At 42.7% G+C, this 17,664-nt stretch overlaps 1 non-coding gene across 1 annotated transcript; it reads right to left on the bottom strand.

Moving 5' to 3' along the window:
- Positions 1 to 202: 202 nt before the first annotated feature.
- Positions 203 to 310, bottom strand: LOC113889352. Its single transcript, XR_003510233.1, has one exon. It is a non-coding gene; the product is annotated as a U6 spliceosomal RNA (small nuclear RNA).
- Between the last annotated feature and the right edge of the window lie 17,354 nt (positions 311 to 17,664).

The following is a 17,664-nucleotide window of genomic DNA, read 5'->3' as shown; positions in this document are numbered from 1 at the left end:
CCAGAAAGAGCAACATACCAAATAACTCACACTATAGAAGCACATGCAGAGTCCTATTTTTTAATACCTAAAGCAGTCAAGAATGCAAATAAAAAATTGCAAGTTGAAGGTAATCTTAAGGTTTTTTTTTTTTTTTTGGTAAACTTTAAAAATATTCTGTGAATCCTATTCATAATATTATTTTTTAATGCTCAAAACTATAAGAAATATGGAACACTTCTCCAAATTTGTGTGTCATCCTTGTGCAGGGGCCATGCTAATCTCTGTATTATTCGAGTATTAGTATATGTGCTATTGAAGCTTCTAGCACTGTAACATTATTTTGATTGTGCAAAACCATCTTGGTTATAATGGGGCATCTGAAAGCACAATGAGTACAAATACCTACTTTATGTCCTAAAAGATAAGCTTTTTAATTTTCAGATATGACACATTGAGACTTGTCACTTTGTGTAAGTTAGCACTTCTGCGTATAGGAGATTCTGCCACTGTGATGAGGGCATGGTAGCAGCACACAACCTCCTGAGATTGGCAAGGTCAGCTGAGGATTTGACTTACTTGCCATCAACTGCTGTAATCACAAAATAGATGGATATTGTTCATTCTTGTGTGATATTGACTCCATGCATGTAAAATAGGCTTTAAAGACTTAGTATGGTTCGATGCTCTATTTACCTTTTAAATGAGTTTTGTTATTTAGGTTTATGTGCATAAACACATCATCATCCATCCAGCCTTCACAGCTTTCAGGGTGGGCACATCAGCCCTTAGATGCTGCCTGAGAGCCTCAGAGAAAGCTCGTGAACATGTAACGTGGTTCTCACAAAGCCTCGCCTCTGTGCTTGGAAGAGCACACACTCTGAATGTGCTATGAGAAATATCGGATTCAGCAGGATTATTCATTGTCTGTTGGGGGCCAGAGTGAGGTACTCCGCCCATGACAAAGGTCATGAGGAAGGAGGCTCGACATACGCAAAGGCGGGATCGAGCCTCAGGAGTCCCCCTGGAACTCCTCGAGCATCTACCCCCATTACCAGAGCCTGCCTACTTTACTACTTTGTGCTCTCACCTACATCTCTGACTTTACGGGGGCTGTCCCCCACCACCTCTTTCAGAGAAGGAGTTAACCTAGAGTTCCAGTTAATAATAATTCCTGGGCGTGATAAGAGTGTTTTAACCTACAAACTCCTCTGAAGGTTCTCTAGCCTGCCTGACAGGCTTGTCCGGCCACATGTGATTGCTCACAGCCTCCCAACCGTGAGAGGCACGAGATGCTTTAAACCTTCTAAAACCAGGTTCCTTAGAAAAGTTAGAAAACTATAAGTATAATGGGCTAATTAGAAATTGTGTTGGTGAAGGGTTTTTCATTTGTTGAGCCAATGTTTGTTGCTAAGTCTCCATATCCCCTGCCCTTACACACATTAATGAATATATAGAATTAACCTTTGATATTAATCACGTTAGACCTTAGGCTAAGTAAATTCTTTCCTTAACTAAAACCCACTACACCCTCACCCTGTAGGAATGTAACTTTATTTGGGTGGCGTCTGTTTTGAGAATAATCAGCCCTGGAGAAATAAGTGTCCTGATTGACTGACCGCTGTCACAAGGAGAGGGTCGTAAATTGTCAGCAGGCCCCCCTGCCCAGAAGATGATGTAACACCCCTAAGACCTCTGTATACATTTGTGTGAAGCACCTGACTTTAATAAGTCAGGACTGCTGTCCCCACGTGACTTTTGTATAACATCTCAGTGTATAAAAACAGACTCTGGAAAATAAAGAATTGGGATCAGTTTCTCGAAATACTGGTCTCCCCATGTCGCTCTCTCTCTCACTCTGGCTGAGTCTCCATCTGGAGCGCGGAACCCACCATGCTTACTAATTATGCCTGGGCTTCTAAGATCCGACCGGGGAGGCCTCAGTGTCTCCTCTCCTTCGGGAGAACGGAAGGACGCCTGTGGCCTACGTAAGTGGTGCAAACTTCTTGTCTTGAAGTTTTATTGGTCTCCCGCGTAAACCAAGCTACTCAGCCTCTTTTCTCCACTGAATTTTCCTACTGAGCTATCCTTATTCTATTACTCTTTATATCTTTAATTAATATCTAATTGAAGCTATTGTATCCTGATCCTCGCCTATGCCGTCTCTCCTTCGAATACCCTGGATCAGCCGGGGCTGGTCCCCAGCAATTGTCCTCCTGGGAACTTGGATCCTCTTAATTTGGGCCTGTGGAAAGGGGAGTGGGCAACGGGTGACAAATGGAGGCACTTGCAACTAGAAAGTCAGTGTGAGCTGAGGATGCTACAGGAAGAGTAAAAAGCACCAGAAAGTTCTGTTGCCCTGAGCACATCAGTGCATTTGTGTAGCGCCATCAACTCCTGCATGCTCGCTCAGTTGTGTCTGACTCTGTGACCCCATGGACTGTAGCCCACGAGGCTCCTCTGCCCATGGGATGCTCCAGGCAAGAATCCTGGAGTGGGTTTCCATGCCCTCCTCTAGGGGATCTTCCCAACCCAGGGATCAAATCTGGGTTTCCTACCTCTCCTGTGTTACAAGCAAATTCTTTACCACTAAGCCACTGGAGAAGCCCGTGTATGTACTTATTAACTTTTCTCCAAAGAATTACCCCACACACTCTGATTAATAATGGGGAGCCCCCAATGTGCTCAGATTCCTCAGTCACCTTATATTCTTAAAGGTCCTGCCAAGATTGGGATCCAAGGTCATGGTTTAAAGCAGAAATCCCATTTCAGCCTGTTGGTGGCAAGGACATGACACAGAAGGGAAATGGGCAGAGTCTAGGGCTTATCTTCAGAGAAAGCTCCAGGCCCCAACAAGCATGTGCACAAGTTCTCCTAAGCCATCAGACCTCTGAGACAGGGCACAAAAGGCCTTGGGAACGCACACATGAAATTTCAAATGATTTCTCAAAAAAACTAAAAATAAAGTTGCCATATGATCCAGCAGTCCCACTCCTGGGCATGTATCTGGACAAAAATATAATTCTAAAAGATATATGCTAGTTCATAGCAACACTACTTACAATAGCCAAGACATGGAAACAATTTGTGCTATAAGAAGCCTTCCTCAGCCATGTCTTCTGGGTTTCCTCTGGGGGAGTTGTTAAGCACAGCTGGCTTCCTTGGGGGCTTGGGGATGTACTAGATCAGTATTGTGCACCTGAAAACAGACAATGTTAATTTTTCTAATAAAAATAACTTAAGAAACAAAAGACAGATTAATAAAAAGAAAGTACACACGGTTGGGAAAACTGGACAGATACATGTAAATGAATGAAATAAGAACACCCCCTAACACCATACACAAAAATAAACTCAAAATGGATTAAAGACTTAAATGTAAGGCTGGATACTATAAAACTCTTACCCCCTCTTTACCCCCTGGTAGCCACAGGTTTATTTTCTACATCTGTGACTCTATTGCTATTTTGTATATAAGTTTATTTTTACCACACCCCCTTTTTTAGACTCCACATATAAGTGATGCCATATGGTGTTTGTCTGTCTCTGACACTTCACTCAGTATAACAATCTGCAAATCTCTCCATGTTGTGGCAGATGGCATTATTTCATTCATTTTTATAGCTGAATAATATTCCATTGTGTATATGTACCACATCTGCTTTATCCATTTCTCCATTGGTGGCCATTTAGGTTGTTTCCATGTCTTGGCTATTGTAAATAGTGCTGCAATGAACACAGGGGTGCATGTATCTTTCTGAATTATAATTTTCTCCAGATACATGCCCAGGAGTGGGATTGCTGGATCATATGGTAGCTCTATTTTTAGTTTTTTAAGGAACCTCCATACCTCATGTGAAGAGTTGACTCATTGGAAAAGACTCTGATGCTGGGAGGGATTGGGGGCAGGAGGAGAAGGGGTCGACAGAGGATGAGATGGCTGGATGGCATCACTGACTCGATGGACGTGAGTCTGAGTGAACTCTGAGAGTTGGTGACAGATAGGGAGGCCTGGCGTGCTGTGATTCATGGGGTCACAAAGAGTCGGACACGACTGAGCAACTGAACTGAACTGATACTGTTCTCCATAGTGGCTGTACCAGTTTATGTTCCCACTGACAGTGTAGTAGGGTTCGCTTTTCTCCATACCCTCTCTTATTGTTTGTAGACTTTTTGATGATGGCCATTCTGACTGGTGTGAGGTGATACTTCATTGTAGTTTTGATTTGCATTTCTCTCATAATTAGTAATACTGACCATCTTTTCATGTGCTTTGTAGCCATCTGAATGTCTTCTTTGAAGAAGTGTCTACTTAGATCTTCCACCCACTTTTTGATTGGGGTGTTTGTATTCTTGATATTGAGCTACATGAGCTGTTTATGTATTTTAGAGATTAATCCCTTGTCAATTCCTGCCCTATCCATCAGGATGTCTCACTGAGCTTAGGACATCCAAAACTGAACTCTTGGTCAGCTCTCCAAAACTCATTTCCTGCTTATCATCCATTCCCCCTGTTTCAGGAGTGTCCAGACTGATTAGTGTTGAAAACCTGGGTGTTGCTCCTGACCACTCGCTCTTCCTCCCCACTTATGTGCAGTCAGGTGCTAAGTCCTACTCCAGACCGTGTGTCAAGTCCGTCTCCTTCTCTCCCTCCTGCCTTCCACCATCCAGCCCTATAACCATCCTCTCTCACCAGAACCCCCACCACCCCCCTGCCAAGAGCTTCCCCTAGCTTCTTCTTTTGTCCCCTCTAGTCCATGTCTTAGAGTTTTCTCCTTGAGAATAAATTAGGTCAGGTCAGCTCTCTCCTTAAAACCTCCCAGCAACTCTCCATTGGATTAAGAATAAGTGAGAGAAATAGAAGAAGCAGTGAAGAGTTCCAAGTTTTGTATACTCCTGGCATGGGAAATTTGAAGATGCATCAACACACACTGGGATACACTTGATAGCTTGAGCATTTTGGATTGGGTTCTCAGATGCCTACACGTCCAGGAAAGAGAGATGTTTGGGGGGCATCCCTGGGCCTGCAGGACTTGGACTCTGTATGTCAAAAATGGATGGGAGCCCAAAATTTATTTTAATTAGTTGGGTACTATGGACTTGTCGTGCTGGAAGGTATGATAAAAACAGGAGAAAGCAAAACAAATCTCTTCTGGCTAGACCTTGTTGTCCGTATTTAGAAAACACTTCATTTCTTTCGTTTGGCAATATTTAAATGTAAAAACATCAGCAAAAAAGTTTTAACTTCTCAATTTGTCTTGGAGAATATCATAAAGTTTCCTGGAACCTGACCATAAACAGGCATACTAACAATTCTGGCAAAGTGTATTTGCACAGAAAATGAGAAATCCCATGAAGAAACACTATATGACTTACACAATCTCTGGAATGTTTTAAAAAACATTAACTTCAGCTGTGGAGATGGCGATTTGTGATTAATCTGATCAATGTAGACAGCAAGCTGTAATGCGTGAAAGGAGCTCTGGGCAATTCAGCATGTAGCTCAGACAGCCACAGCTCAGGGCCTCCTCCCCACAGAGACTGTTCACCTACAGAGCCACTTCCCTGCCCTCAGGACTGGGTGCCTTGAGCCTTCTATATGTCCAGTGTTGTTTAGGAAGAGAGATCAAAGGCAGAGCGCACAGCACACATGCACAAGCAGCTGTCTAGCCTGGTCAGACTTCCCAGGGTGGCAGCGAATGTTGGTGGGATCCTTTCAGTCCAAGACCAAGAATTCTCTTTCTAGCTTTGTCTTTCTCTTTCAGGAACTCCTTTTTTATTGATCACCCCACGTTTACCAGGTTCCATAGAGTTGGGTTAATCCAGCCAAATGCATATGAGCTCATGATACTCAGATGTCTCTTAAATTCAGGACTAAGAATGCCTTAACCATGCATTCTTGATCTCCCAGCATGCACTGTGCCAATTTTCTACATTAAAAAAAATGCTTTGCTAAATATGAAACTAAATGCAAATCACACTGATAGCTTTCTAAGTTTTTGTTTCTTGTTTCAGTGGATTCACACAGGAGGAAAATATCATGTGTACTAGACTTTAGGAAAAGAAATGGTCTTGGAATATTACTCTCTTCATCAAGGTGGGCTAACTTTATGTGTCAAACCATCCCAAAATCAGAGTGGCTGAACACAGTAGAAGTTTATTTCTTTGCCTGCCTTCATTTCCAACACACATTTGAGAGTCTGCTACGTGCTTTCACATGGGACCAGGTTCCATCCATCTTGAGGTGCCATCTTTGGCCAGGGCCCCAGTGTCCTCTATATGGGCTGATGGAAACGGAGTCGAGGATCCCACAGGAGGCTTTGTGCACAGGCTTGGAGACGGTCTACCCCCATTCTGTTGGCCAAAACCAGTCATGTCGCCCCACCTAACCAGCAGGCTGGCTGGGAAGTATAGTGTAGCTTTGTGCCCAGAAGACACAGAAATGGATTTACTGAGCACTTAGCCTTCTATAAGCATCTAAATGCAGAGTTCCAAAGAAGAGCAAGAAGAGATAAGAAAGCCTTCCTCAGTGATCAATGCAAAGAAATAGAGGAAAGCAACAGAATGGGAAAGACTAGAGATCTCTTCAAGAAAATTAGAGATAGCAAGGGGACATTTCATGCAAAGATGGGCTCGATAAAGGACAAAAATGGTATGGACCTAACAGAAGCAGAAGATATTAAGAAGAAGTGGCAAGAATACACAGAAGAACTGTACAAAAAAGATCTTCACGACCCAGACAATCACAATGGTATGATCACTCACCTAGAGCCAGACATCCTGGAATGTGAAGTCAAGTGGGCCTTAGAAAGCATCACTATGAACAAAGCTAGTGGAGGTGATGGAATTCCAGTGGAGCTATTTCAAATCCTGAAAGATGATGCTGTGAAAGTGCTGCACTCAATGTGCCAGCAAATTTAGAAAACTCAGCAGTGGCCACAGGACTGGAAAAGGTCAGTTTTCATTCCAATCCTAAAGAAAGGCAATGCCAAAGAATGCTCAAACTACCACACAATTGCACTCATCTCACACGCTAGTAAAGTAATGCTCAAAATTCTCCAAGCCAGGCTTCAGCAATACATGAACCATGAACTTCCTGCTGTTCAAGCTGGTTTTAGAAAAGGCAGAGGAACCAGAGATCCAATTGCCAACATCTGCTAGATCATAGAAAAGACAAGAGAATTCCAGAAAAACATCTATTTCTGTTTTGTTGACTATGCCAAAGCCTTTGACTGTGTGGATCACAAGAAACTGTGGAAAATTCTGAAAGAGATGGGAATACCAGAGCACCTGACCTGCCTCTTGAGAAATCTGTATGTAGGTCAGGAAGCAACAGTTAGAACTGGACATGGAATAACAGACTGGTTCCAAATAGGAAAAGGAGTACGTCAAGGATGTATATTGTCACCCTGCTTATTTAACTTATATGCAGAGTACATCATGAGAAACGCTGGACTGGAAGAAACACAAGCTGGAATCAAGATTGCCGGGAGAAATATCTATAACCTCAGATATGCAGATGACACCACCCTGATGGCAGAAGGTGAAGAGGAACTAAAAAGCCTCTTGATGAAAGTGAAAGTGGAGAGTGAAAAAGTTGGCTTAAAGCTCAACATTCAGAAAACGAAGATCATGGCATCTGGTCCCGTCACTTCATGGGAAATGGATGGGGAAACAGTGGAAAGAGTGTCAGACTTTATTTTTTGGGGGCTCCAAAATCACTGCAGATGGTGACTGCAGCCATGAAATTAAAAGACGCTTACTCCTTGGAAGGAAAGTTATGTCCAACCTAGATAGCATATTCAAAAGCAGAGACATTACTTTGCCAACAAAGGTCCATCTAGTCAAGGCTATGGTTTTTCCTGTGATCATGTATGGATGTGAGAGTTGGACTGTGAAGAAGGCTGAGCACTGAAGAATTGATGCTTTTGAACTGTGGTGTTGGAGAAGACTCTTGAGAGTCCCTTGGACTGCAAGGAGATCCAGCCAGTCCATTCGGAAGATCAGCCTTGGGATTTCTTTGGAGGGAATGATGCTGAAGCTGAAACTCCAGTACTTTGGCCACCTCATGCAAAGAGTTAACTCATTGGAAAAGACTCTGATGCTGGGAGGGATTGGGGGCAGGAGGAGAAGGGGACGACAGAGAATGAGATGGCTGGATGGTATCGCTGATTCGATGGACGTGAGTCTGTGTGAACTCCAGGAGTTGGTGATGGACAGGGAGGCCTGGCGTGCTGCGATTCATGGGGTCTCGAAGAGTCAGACACGACTGAGCGACTGAACTGAACTGAACTAGCCTTCTCTTCCATGATCGTTAAACTGTAACATATGATATACAGATATTTGGACATTTTTAACTTCTAAAATAATAGTTTCATATGGTTTCACCTAATAGTTTGTATTTCTTATCCAGAGTACTCACAACTAGATATTTAAAGAGTGGTCAAATTAGTGGTGGGAAAGTTAGTGATTGGGCCTGGAATTAGTGCAAAAGGCAGGTAGGAGACGATGCTGGGAAAGTAATCTGAATTACTTACTAACATTTACTTGCGGTGTCCTTTGAGAACTATGAAGTTAAAGAAACAAAAAGTTAAAGCTTTTTTATTTTTAAGCAGTTTTTAGAAAGATGTTATAAGATAGTGTGTCCCACTGTTATCATTAATACTGTGCTTGCCTGTGGTAGATTCTCTCTTCCCCTCAATAATATTGTTTCAGCTTAATCAGAAACACTTTAAATAATTTTCTTTTTATCCATAATTTTAAATAGCTGCCATATGTGAATTAAAAAAAGTATCAAGCATAGAATGCAGAACTTGATTCTTGGTGTAATAAATAAATTTCCTCCAGCATCTACAAATCAGAAAGTAATTATTAGCCATTCTATCCACTAGTGATTTCCCTCTTTTAAACTGTTTTCCCACTTTCCTGACCAGATGTGAATCTGATGATTAAACCAGTAAAATCCCATTTGCGGCTATCCCTTTGAAGCTGTTTCTCAAAACTGGGTGACTACATGGACTGCACACTCATTAATTACAAGGCACGTCGCTCATTTATGGACTCCCATGGTTCTCTGATGGCTTTTTCTACAGAGTTCTTTCAAGGTGCTTGCTCTCCTATAGGAAATATACACAGAACGTGTCTCTGCATCCATAGAGCAGCTGGAGACCAAAGTGATGTTTTATGATTTGTGTAGTTGCCTGAACATCCAGAATCCATTGTTTATTTCTCAGTCATGAGTTGAGTCTTAGTTGTTCTTTTCATGTTTTAAAAAAAGTAAGAAGGCTAGATGTAATGTCGAATTTATGATGTCTTCCAACAGAGCTGTAATACTAAAATGTATTTGTGACCCGGGAAGGAATCCCTGATAGTGGATAAGAAATCTGACTTCCTTAACAAGTTTTTGATGGCTTAAGTATTCATCATTAACATTTTGGAGAGTTTTACAAGTGATACTTTTGGTACAGTGTCAAAAATGATGTCTTGGAAGGAATTAATACACCTCAGATTTCTCAGTTTCACCTTTTCACCTAAAGGCAAACATGTGAAAGCAATAAAACTCGAGAAAGCAGATTTCTCTGTAAAGTGCTGTTAATGTACAAACAGTATATGAATTTTACCTTCTGGTAACTTTCTTCTCTTAGTTAACACCAGGCAGTATTCTGCACAATCAAAACTAATTGACTTTGACAAATACATATGAAATGGGTTTGACCACCTGTACCAGGAACCCTGGGCTTTTTCACCAAAGTTTCTAAGTAAGCTTTTTTTTTTTTTTTTCTTAAATCATATTTCAACATTTCAATTTGGTTCTTTTTAATTTCACATCTCACAGTTTCAGTAATCTTTTTTTGTATAATTATCATAAAACATGTTAATTTCAGATGTACAAGACAGTGATTCAATACTTGTATATACTGCAAAATGATCATGACAATAAGTCTAGTTACCATCTCTAAACCATACATAGTTACAGCATTTTTTTCCTTGTGATGGCAACTTTTAAGATTTACTATCTTAGCAACTTTAAAATATGCATTACAGTATTATTAACAATGGGGCTTTCCTGGTGGCTCAGTAGTAAAGATCTGCCTGCCACTGCAGGAGACTCGAGTTCAATCCCTGGGTGGGGAAGATCTTCTGGAGGAGGGCATGGCAACCCACTCCAGTATTCTTGCCTGGGAATCCCATGGACAGAGGAGCCTGGCGGGCTACAGTCCGTGGGGTCACAAAGGGTCAGACACGACTTAGCAATTGAGCATGAGCACGCACAATTAACTATAATGGCCATGCTATATGTTACATCCCCAGGACTCATTTGTTGTATAACTGGAAGTTTGTGCCTTTTGATCCCCTTTACCTGTTTTGTGGCCCCTGCCAGCAATCGCAGGTCTCTTCTCTGTATCTTTGAGCTTGGGGTGGCTTTTTGGTCTGTTTTTTAGATTCCACATTTAGGTATATATAAGTGAGGTCATACAGAATCTGTCTTTCAGGTAGCATAATGCCCTCAAGGTCCATCAGTGTTGCTGAAATGGCAAGATTTCATTCTTTATCATGGCTGAATAATATTCCATTGTATATACATACCACTTTTTTTTCCCCATCCATTCACTCACTGATAGACACTTAGGTTGTTTCCATATATTGGCTATTGTAAATAATGCTGCAGTGAACATAGGGGAGCATATAGATTTTCTTTGGATAAATACCCAGAAATGTAACTGCTAGGTTGTATGGTTGTTTTGTTTTGTTTTAAAGTTTTGAGGAGCCTCCACGCTGTTTTCCAGAGTGGCTGTACCAATATTTATTCCCAACAACAGTGTAGGATGGTTCCTGTTCTTCATATCCTCACTGACACTAGTTTTTTGTTGTCTTTTGATGATAGCCATTTGGCAGGTGTAAGGTGATGCCTCATTGTGGTTTTGATTTGCATTTTCCTGATGACTAGTTGATGTTGAGCACCTTTTCGTATGTGCGTTGGCCATCTGAATGTCTTCCTTTGAAAAAATGTCACTTCACATTTTCTACCCATTTTAAAATCAGAGTGTTTTTTTTTTTTTTTTTTGAAATGAGTTGTTTGAGTTGCATTTATATTATAGTTTATATTTGGGTATTAGTCCCTTTCAGATACATGACTTGCAAATATTGTCTTCCATTTGGTAGGTTGCCTTTTCATTCTGTTGGTTTCCTTTGCTGTGCAGAGCTTATTAGTTTGAAGTAGTTCCTACTTGTTTGCTTTTGCTTTTCTTGCCTTTGCTTTTGGTGTAATGTTTCAATAATCTTACTGGCGCCTGTTGAGTTCACCTCACTTCTATGGAAGCTGCTTTGTGTCTTGCAAAATCCTTGCTATTTCCAACTGCAGGAAACTTCTGTATAACTCTCTGGCGCCTTTAGGATGGGCCAAATGTTTCATGTGGACACAGGCCCTTCCTTTCTGGCCCTCCTTTATCTCTTGCTCCTTCTCCCTCCCACTGTTCTGTCTGCTTCCCTTCTCACTCCCCTGATCCACACACTTTCTCTGCTCCAATTTACAGGCCACTGACTCCTCATGTTCTTTATGGCTCCTTTTGAGGATGAAGCTGGGTTTTTGGGCATCAGGGAATAGGTAAGGCCCTTCCTATTGGAGCTGGGGCACTTATTGCTTGCAAATCTGAGGTCAAGAAGGGGAAAAGTGGAAAAAGGGGAAAGGTAGGAGAGAGGGATATTTTATGAGTTTGGGATTGACCTGTGCACACTGCTATATTTAGAATAGATAATAAGCAAGGACCTACTCTATAGCACAGGGAATTCTACTCAATGGTCTGTAATAACCTAAATGGGAAAAGAATTTTAAAAGAATCAATATATGTATATGTATAACTGAATCACTTTGCTGTACACCTGAAAATATACAACATTGTAAATCAGCTATACTCCAATACAAAATAAAAATATTAAAAAAATAAATTTACAGGTCAGCCCCACGATTTGTTGATAGAATGAAATCTCACTAAATGAATTACACATTCCTTATAAAACTATGGAATTAAATTCCCACAGGCATAATATCCCCCTCTATAGGTTTCTTCTTTGTCATGTGTTCTTTGTAACTCCACCTGAAATGGGACATCTTCTTTTCTGGGCAGAGTCAGTTTCTCCCTCCACTCTGCTCCCCAGACTCAGCTCCATGTTGTTAAAGGAGGAGAAACCAGATGTGGGCACTTTGTCAAAGTTCAGTACAAACATGGTAAAAAAACTGACTCTTTGAGGATCTAGATAGAAGATTTTTTTCTCAGGGTGAGGTAAAATTACATTACCTTATTCATTGGGGCATGGGGACAGCTGTTTTTACCAATTAGTTTTCATCTTTGTGTTTCATTCCTAGGGATATCAAGACAAATAACCCAATTGGAAAATGGGGAAAGGACCTGAATAGACCTTTCTCCAAAGAAGATACACAAAGAGCCAATAAACACATAAAAATTGCTCGACATCATTAGCCATCTGGGAAATACAAATCGAAGCACAGTACTACTTCTCAACCACTAGAACAGCTGTAATTAAAAAATGGACACTAACAAGTGCTGGTGAGAACGTGGACGAGTTGCAGTCCTCATACACTGTTGGTGGAGGTGTGAAATGATACAGCTATCTTGAAAACAGTGTTTTGTTGTTGTTCAGTCACTCAGTTATATCCGACTCTTTGTTACTGCATGGACTGCAGCCAGGCTTCCATTCATTTCCTGAAATGCAAAAAGGCAGAATGATTGACAGAAGAGGACTTACACATAGCTGAGAAAAGAAGAGAAGCAAAAGGCAAAGGAGAAAAGGAAGGAAAACAGTGCGTCAGTTCTTCAAAAAGTTAAACATAGAGTGCCTATGATCCAGCAATTTCACTCTTAGGTATATACCCAAGAAAAACGAAAACATGTGTTCATACAAAAGCTAACACACAGTGTTCATAGCAGCATTATTCTTAATAGCCAAAAGGTAGAGACACCCCAAATGTCCATCAACTGACAAACGGATAAATGTGGTCTATTCATACAATAGGATATTATTCATCAATAAATAAGAACTACTCTTATGTGCCACGAGATAAATGAACCTTGAAAACCTGCTAAATGAAACAGGTCAGACACAAACAGACCATAGAAGATATGATTACACTTCTGTGAAATGTCCAGAATAGGGAAATCTAGAGACAGAATGTAAATTTGTGGTTGGCAGGGAATGGAGGGAGGGGAGAATTGGGACCAAGTGCTGTTAGGTGTGTCCTGGAATTGGTGGTGACAGCTGCAGCAAGCGCATGGTCAAATGTACATTCCTTGTCTGTTGACGTGCCCAGGGGTTTAATATGCATGCATTTTATCAGGTATTTACTATGCAAGAGGAAACAACCCCAGCCAACCCACCAAATATACAACTGAAGCCTTTTCTTCCAGAATCTGCTGGTAACCCTGTCCAATCATGGAATGCACAGCGAGCTACCACCTTGGCACTTGGGGTCGGGGCCCACTCTTTCCGGCCTCTAGGTCAAGGTCAGCAAACTGCAGCCCTCAGGCCAAGGCTAGGTGGCCCTCTTTCTATGTGGCTCTTGAGCTAAGAATGGCTTTTACTTTAAAAACAGTTAACACTAAACCAAAAAAAGAATATTATTGCATGACATGTGGAAAGCTTATGAAATTCAAATGTTTCAGTGTCCATAAATATGTACTGAACACGGCCATGGCCATCTATCTACTGTTGCTTGCAGCTGCTTTTGCACTGGGACAAAGACCCCGTGGCCCACAGAGCCTAAACTATTTACCATCTGCCCCTTTATGGAAAACATCTGCCAACCTCTGCTCTACAGATGAAGAGTTGAGTGAATTGTGTTTCCAGGAGTGAGGAGGGCGCCCTGGGCTGGAACCACTGACAGGGCTCTGCTGGGTTGTGACTGCTCCTTCGGGCTGGAGCTGCCTCATCTGTAACAGGAGACGGCTTGCATGAAGTCTCTCTATAGCGTCTTTCCAGCTTTGACTGTCTCTAGTGTATCAAGATTCCAGTGTGTTCAGTGGCCCCCAGGCGGCCAGTGGGGCAGAGGGGCAGCGCTCTTGTCTGAAACAAAGCCACGGGGACCAGGGAGTTACGTGAGCACACAGGGCACCTAGCTGGACACAGAACTGGGGAGCCAGTGTGTCTGGACAGAGCAGATCTGAAAACTGGCCCCCTCCAGGGTTCAGAAGCAGATGATTTCGGCCACTTTCATGTGTCCTAGTTTCATAGATTATATGTAACCCAGTTCTGTTTATTTCTGTATTTAATGGCTGCGCTGGGTCTTCGTTGCTGTGCGGGCTTTTCCCTAGTTGCAGAGAGTGGGGGCTACTCTACAGTGGCGGTACACGGGCTTCTCATTGCACTGGCTTCTCTTGTTGCAGAGCAGGGGCTCACTAACTATGGTGCATGGGCTTAATTGCCCCACGGCATGTAGGACCCTCTCAGACCAGGGATCAAACCTCTGTCGCCTGCCCTGGCAGGTGGATTCTTATCCACTGAACCCCCAGGGAAGTCCCACATAATCCAATTCTTTTAACCCTGGGGAAGAAGGAAATGGCTGATGCTAAATATTGGGGACCTGGAGAAGGGCATGGCAACCCACTCCAGTATTCTTCCCTGGAGAATCCCATGGACAGAGGAGCCTGGTGGGCTATAGTCCATGGGGTCGCAAAGAGTCGGACATGCCTGAGGTGACTTAGCACAATTATTGGTGAAGGCTTGCAAGGCATGATAGCAGAGGCTGGCAATCTGAAATTCAGGTTTTCAAAGTCCGATCTAGCACTTCCAGCAGGTTTGTGGCAATTGACCAGGTAACTCTCATGTCCATAGAGTCTCTGTGGTGCTTCCTGTTTTCTCAGTTCTAACATGTGGCTCTTTATCCACAGTCCAAGGGATCACGAGTTGTCGGCATCGTCGCTCCAGCCTGGTGTCTGTCACTATGGAACCATACTGGCCTGCTGCTATGGCTGGAGAAGGAGCAGCAAGGGAGTCTGTGAAGGTACTTTTGTAAAAACTCAGACCACCCAGTGCTCAGGTGGTTGGCCTGGGTCCTGCAGTTTTTCTCTGTGACACCATAAGCTGTCACCAGGTTGCCAGTGGCTTTCCCAGAGCAGGGACATAGTCCTAACTGACACCCAAGGTCTGAGTGCTTGTGAGATCTCTTCCCATTCAAAATATGGCTGACACCATCACCCTGGATATGATGTGTTTGTTTTAGGAGCCCTGTTTCATCAATTCTTTCTGCTGTTCTCTTAGTCAGTATGGCTGTTTTTGTGTTAACCTAGAGAAACTGAGTTAGGCAAAAACAGGTCAAGAAATACCTCATTCTAATTATAATTTTTCCAACCGACTTCTAATGAATTCCACTTTTTGATTATGAATCACCCAACCAGTAGGCTTTGGTCACAAATAAGAAGGTTACCCATTTACTTTGTAGTTTGGTTACTCACATTTTCCAAGTTCATCGTGCCTATTTCTAGATGATTTCAAGGGATACATGCATATATATGCAAGATATGCATGGTTCTGCTGTGTACATTTCAAACTAAGTTTCCATAAATTGCTTTTGACATCATTTCTCAGACCAGTGTTAGGAACTCCGAGAGAGGCCTCTGACAGTTTGAAAAGAGTTGGGGAGGCTAGGGATGAGCACAGAGTTTCGTGTTGCATTGTTTTTCATGTACATTTCTATAATAATCAACAGTCGCAGTGTAAAAGAATCAAATCTGTATTCTTCATAGCTGGCTAACCAGGGGTACATACTTTCAGGGCAGGAATCTGGTCTCAGTGCCTTGTGTATCTAGTAGGTGGCATAGAACCTGAATCCTTAATCTGTTAAGTGGGATGAACAGACATGTGCATGCAGTACTTTGGGCACTGGTACGGATCATATTGGATTATAAACTGTAAAGCCCAAGAGTGTTAGCAATTTTAAAGAGTAATAAGTCTACATTCTTTTTCTTCTTTTTCCCTGCCCCAACCTCCTCTTCTTTGATTTAGCTGGTTTAAAAAATAATGTGGGCATACTGTAGCTGCGGGCAGAACTTGATCATGTCCAAAATCCATGAAACATTGGAGGACGTTGATCTTGCTCTCACATGTTTAGTGAAGTCGCTCAGTCGTTTCTGACTCTTTGCAACCCCATGGACTGTAGCCCACCAGGTTCCTCCATCCATGGAATTTTCTAGGCAAGAGTGCTGGAGTGGGTTGCCATTTCCTTCTCCAGCAGATCTTCCCGACCCAGGAATCGAACCCCGGTCTCCCGCATTGCGGGCAGACGCTTTACCGTCTGAGCCACCAGGGAATCCCCCCACATGTTGGATATTATGTAAAATCCTGCACTGTCGCAGTTTCCTTATGAGGAGATGACAAGAGTGGGAAGATAGTAGAAGAAATGTTTGAAGGTCATCACTGCCTGCCTAGCAAAAGAAAGTTAGAACATTCCCCTGGGGCTTTGTCGGTTGAAAAGGGTGGTACTCACACTGGTCAGGTGGGTCATGATCAAGGGCATTGTCTTGAGAACCAGACTGCCGTGGGTGACCTTGGGCAAGGTAGATAAGCTTGCTCAGGCTCCATTTCCTCCCTTGCAGACTTCTGTCTGTCAAAGCAGCAGATGATAAGGGGGTTCAATGTTGCTTTTTTCTCCTTCTAAACACAACATGATACATTTTTCTTTGAAGTCATCAGGTGGAAAGGGTCAAAAACCACACGGGATATCTGATTTGGAATGTCTCTTACAGTCACACGAACCTCAGGACCTCCGGCCATAAAACTTGCGTGTCTCTGGTGTATAAATGAGGGTGAGCTTTGCTTTCCTGGAGGGGCTATTCTATAACTAGATTGGAGCAGTCTGACCATAGTGCACACAGCCAATCACATTCTCACCACTTTTGTGGCCAATATTCAAACCAGAGGCCTGAAAAGAATTGAAAGCCAGATGCTGAAGGGCATTTCAACACACCGCTCCCACTGCGTGTTTGGCAATCCGAAGAGATGGTCACCCCACACTCTGCCCCTGTCAAATGTTGACCCAGTAAATGGCAATGATTTTTGTATCTATGATCTGTATCATATTACATCCAATCGGCATGGTCCTTCTTGATGGTAAAGTCATACGCTCCTCGAAGCACCATGTAACAGGCTGCTTAGTCCCTGATCACCAGGCCTCTGAGTTCTAAGCTGTGGAGTGCATGGTGATGAGACAGGAACTCATGCCAACTTGCCTGAACAGGCAGAGCCAGGCTCCAGCCTGTGAGGGTGCAGTCTGCCCCAGCCTTCACCTCCATTGACTGATCAGCCCTCAGTCCTTCAGAGGCCCTGTCTCTATGCCAGAGCTTTCTAGATCTCAGCCTCTGCCCTGCTTAAATCTGTTCCCAGGGCAGGGTCTGCTTCACTCATTACCGTTAGCCTTCAGATATGGGTCACTTAGTGAGATATGGGAGAAAGAGCCAGAAAGAGTGGATAAAGAGTGGATAAACACTCCAGAAAGATGGAGGAGTTTGCAGGGAAATTAAACAAGAGAGCTTCCTTTATCTAAAGCACACTTAAATCTCTGGCCATTTTAGACAAACGGAATTTCCCTATGCCATAGATTGGCTGTTCCCATCACAGATCCAATATTACCCTAAATCAAAAACGTCTTTCTGGAGTGCTGTCCTCCAAACAGCA

Source organism: Bos indicus x Bos taurus, unplaced genomic scaffold, assembly GCF_003369695.1.
Source record: "Bos indicus x Bos taurus breed Angus x Brahman F1 hybrid unplaced genomic scaffold, Bos_hybrid_MaternalHap_v2.0 tig00011814_arrow_arrow_obj, whole genome shotgun sequence".
Taxonomy (NCBI): Eukaryota; Metazoa; Chordata; class Mammalia; order Artiodactyla; family Bovidae; genus Bos; species Bos indicus x Bos taurus.
Note: the sequence above shows the minus strand (reverse complement) of the source record. Positions and strands in the feature narration are given on the sequence as shown.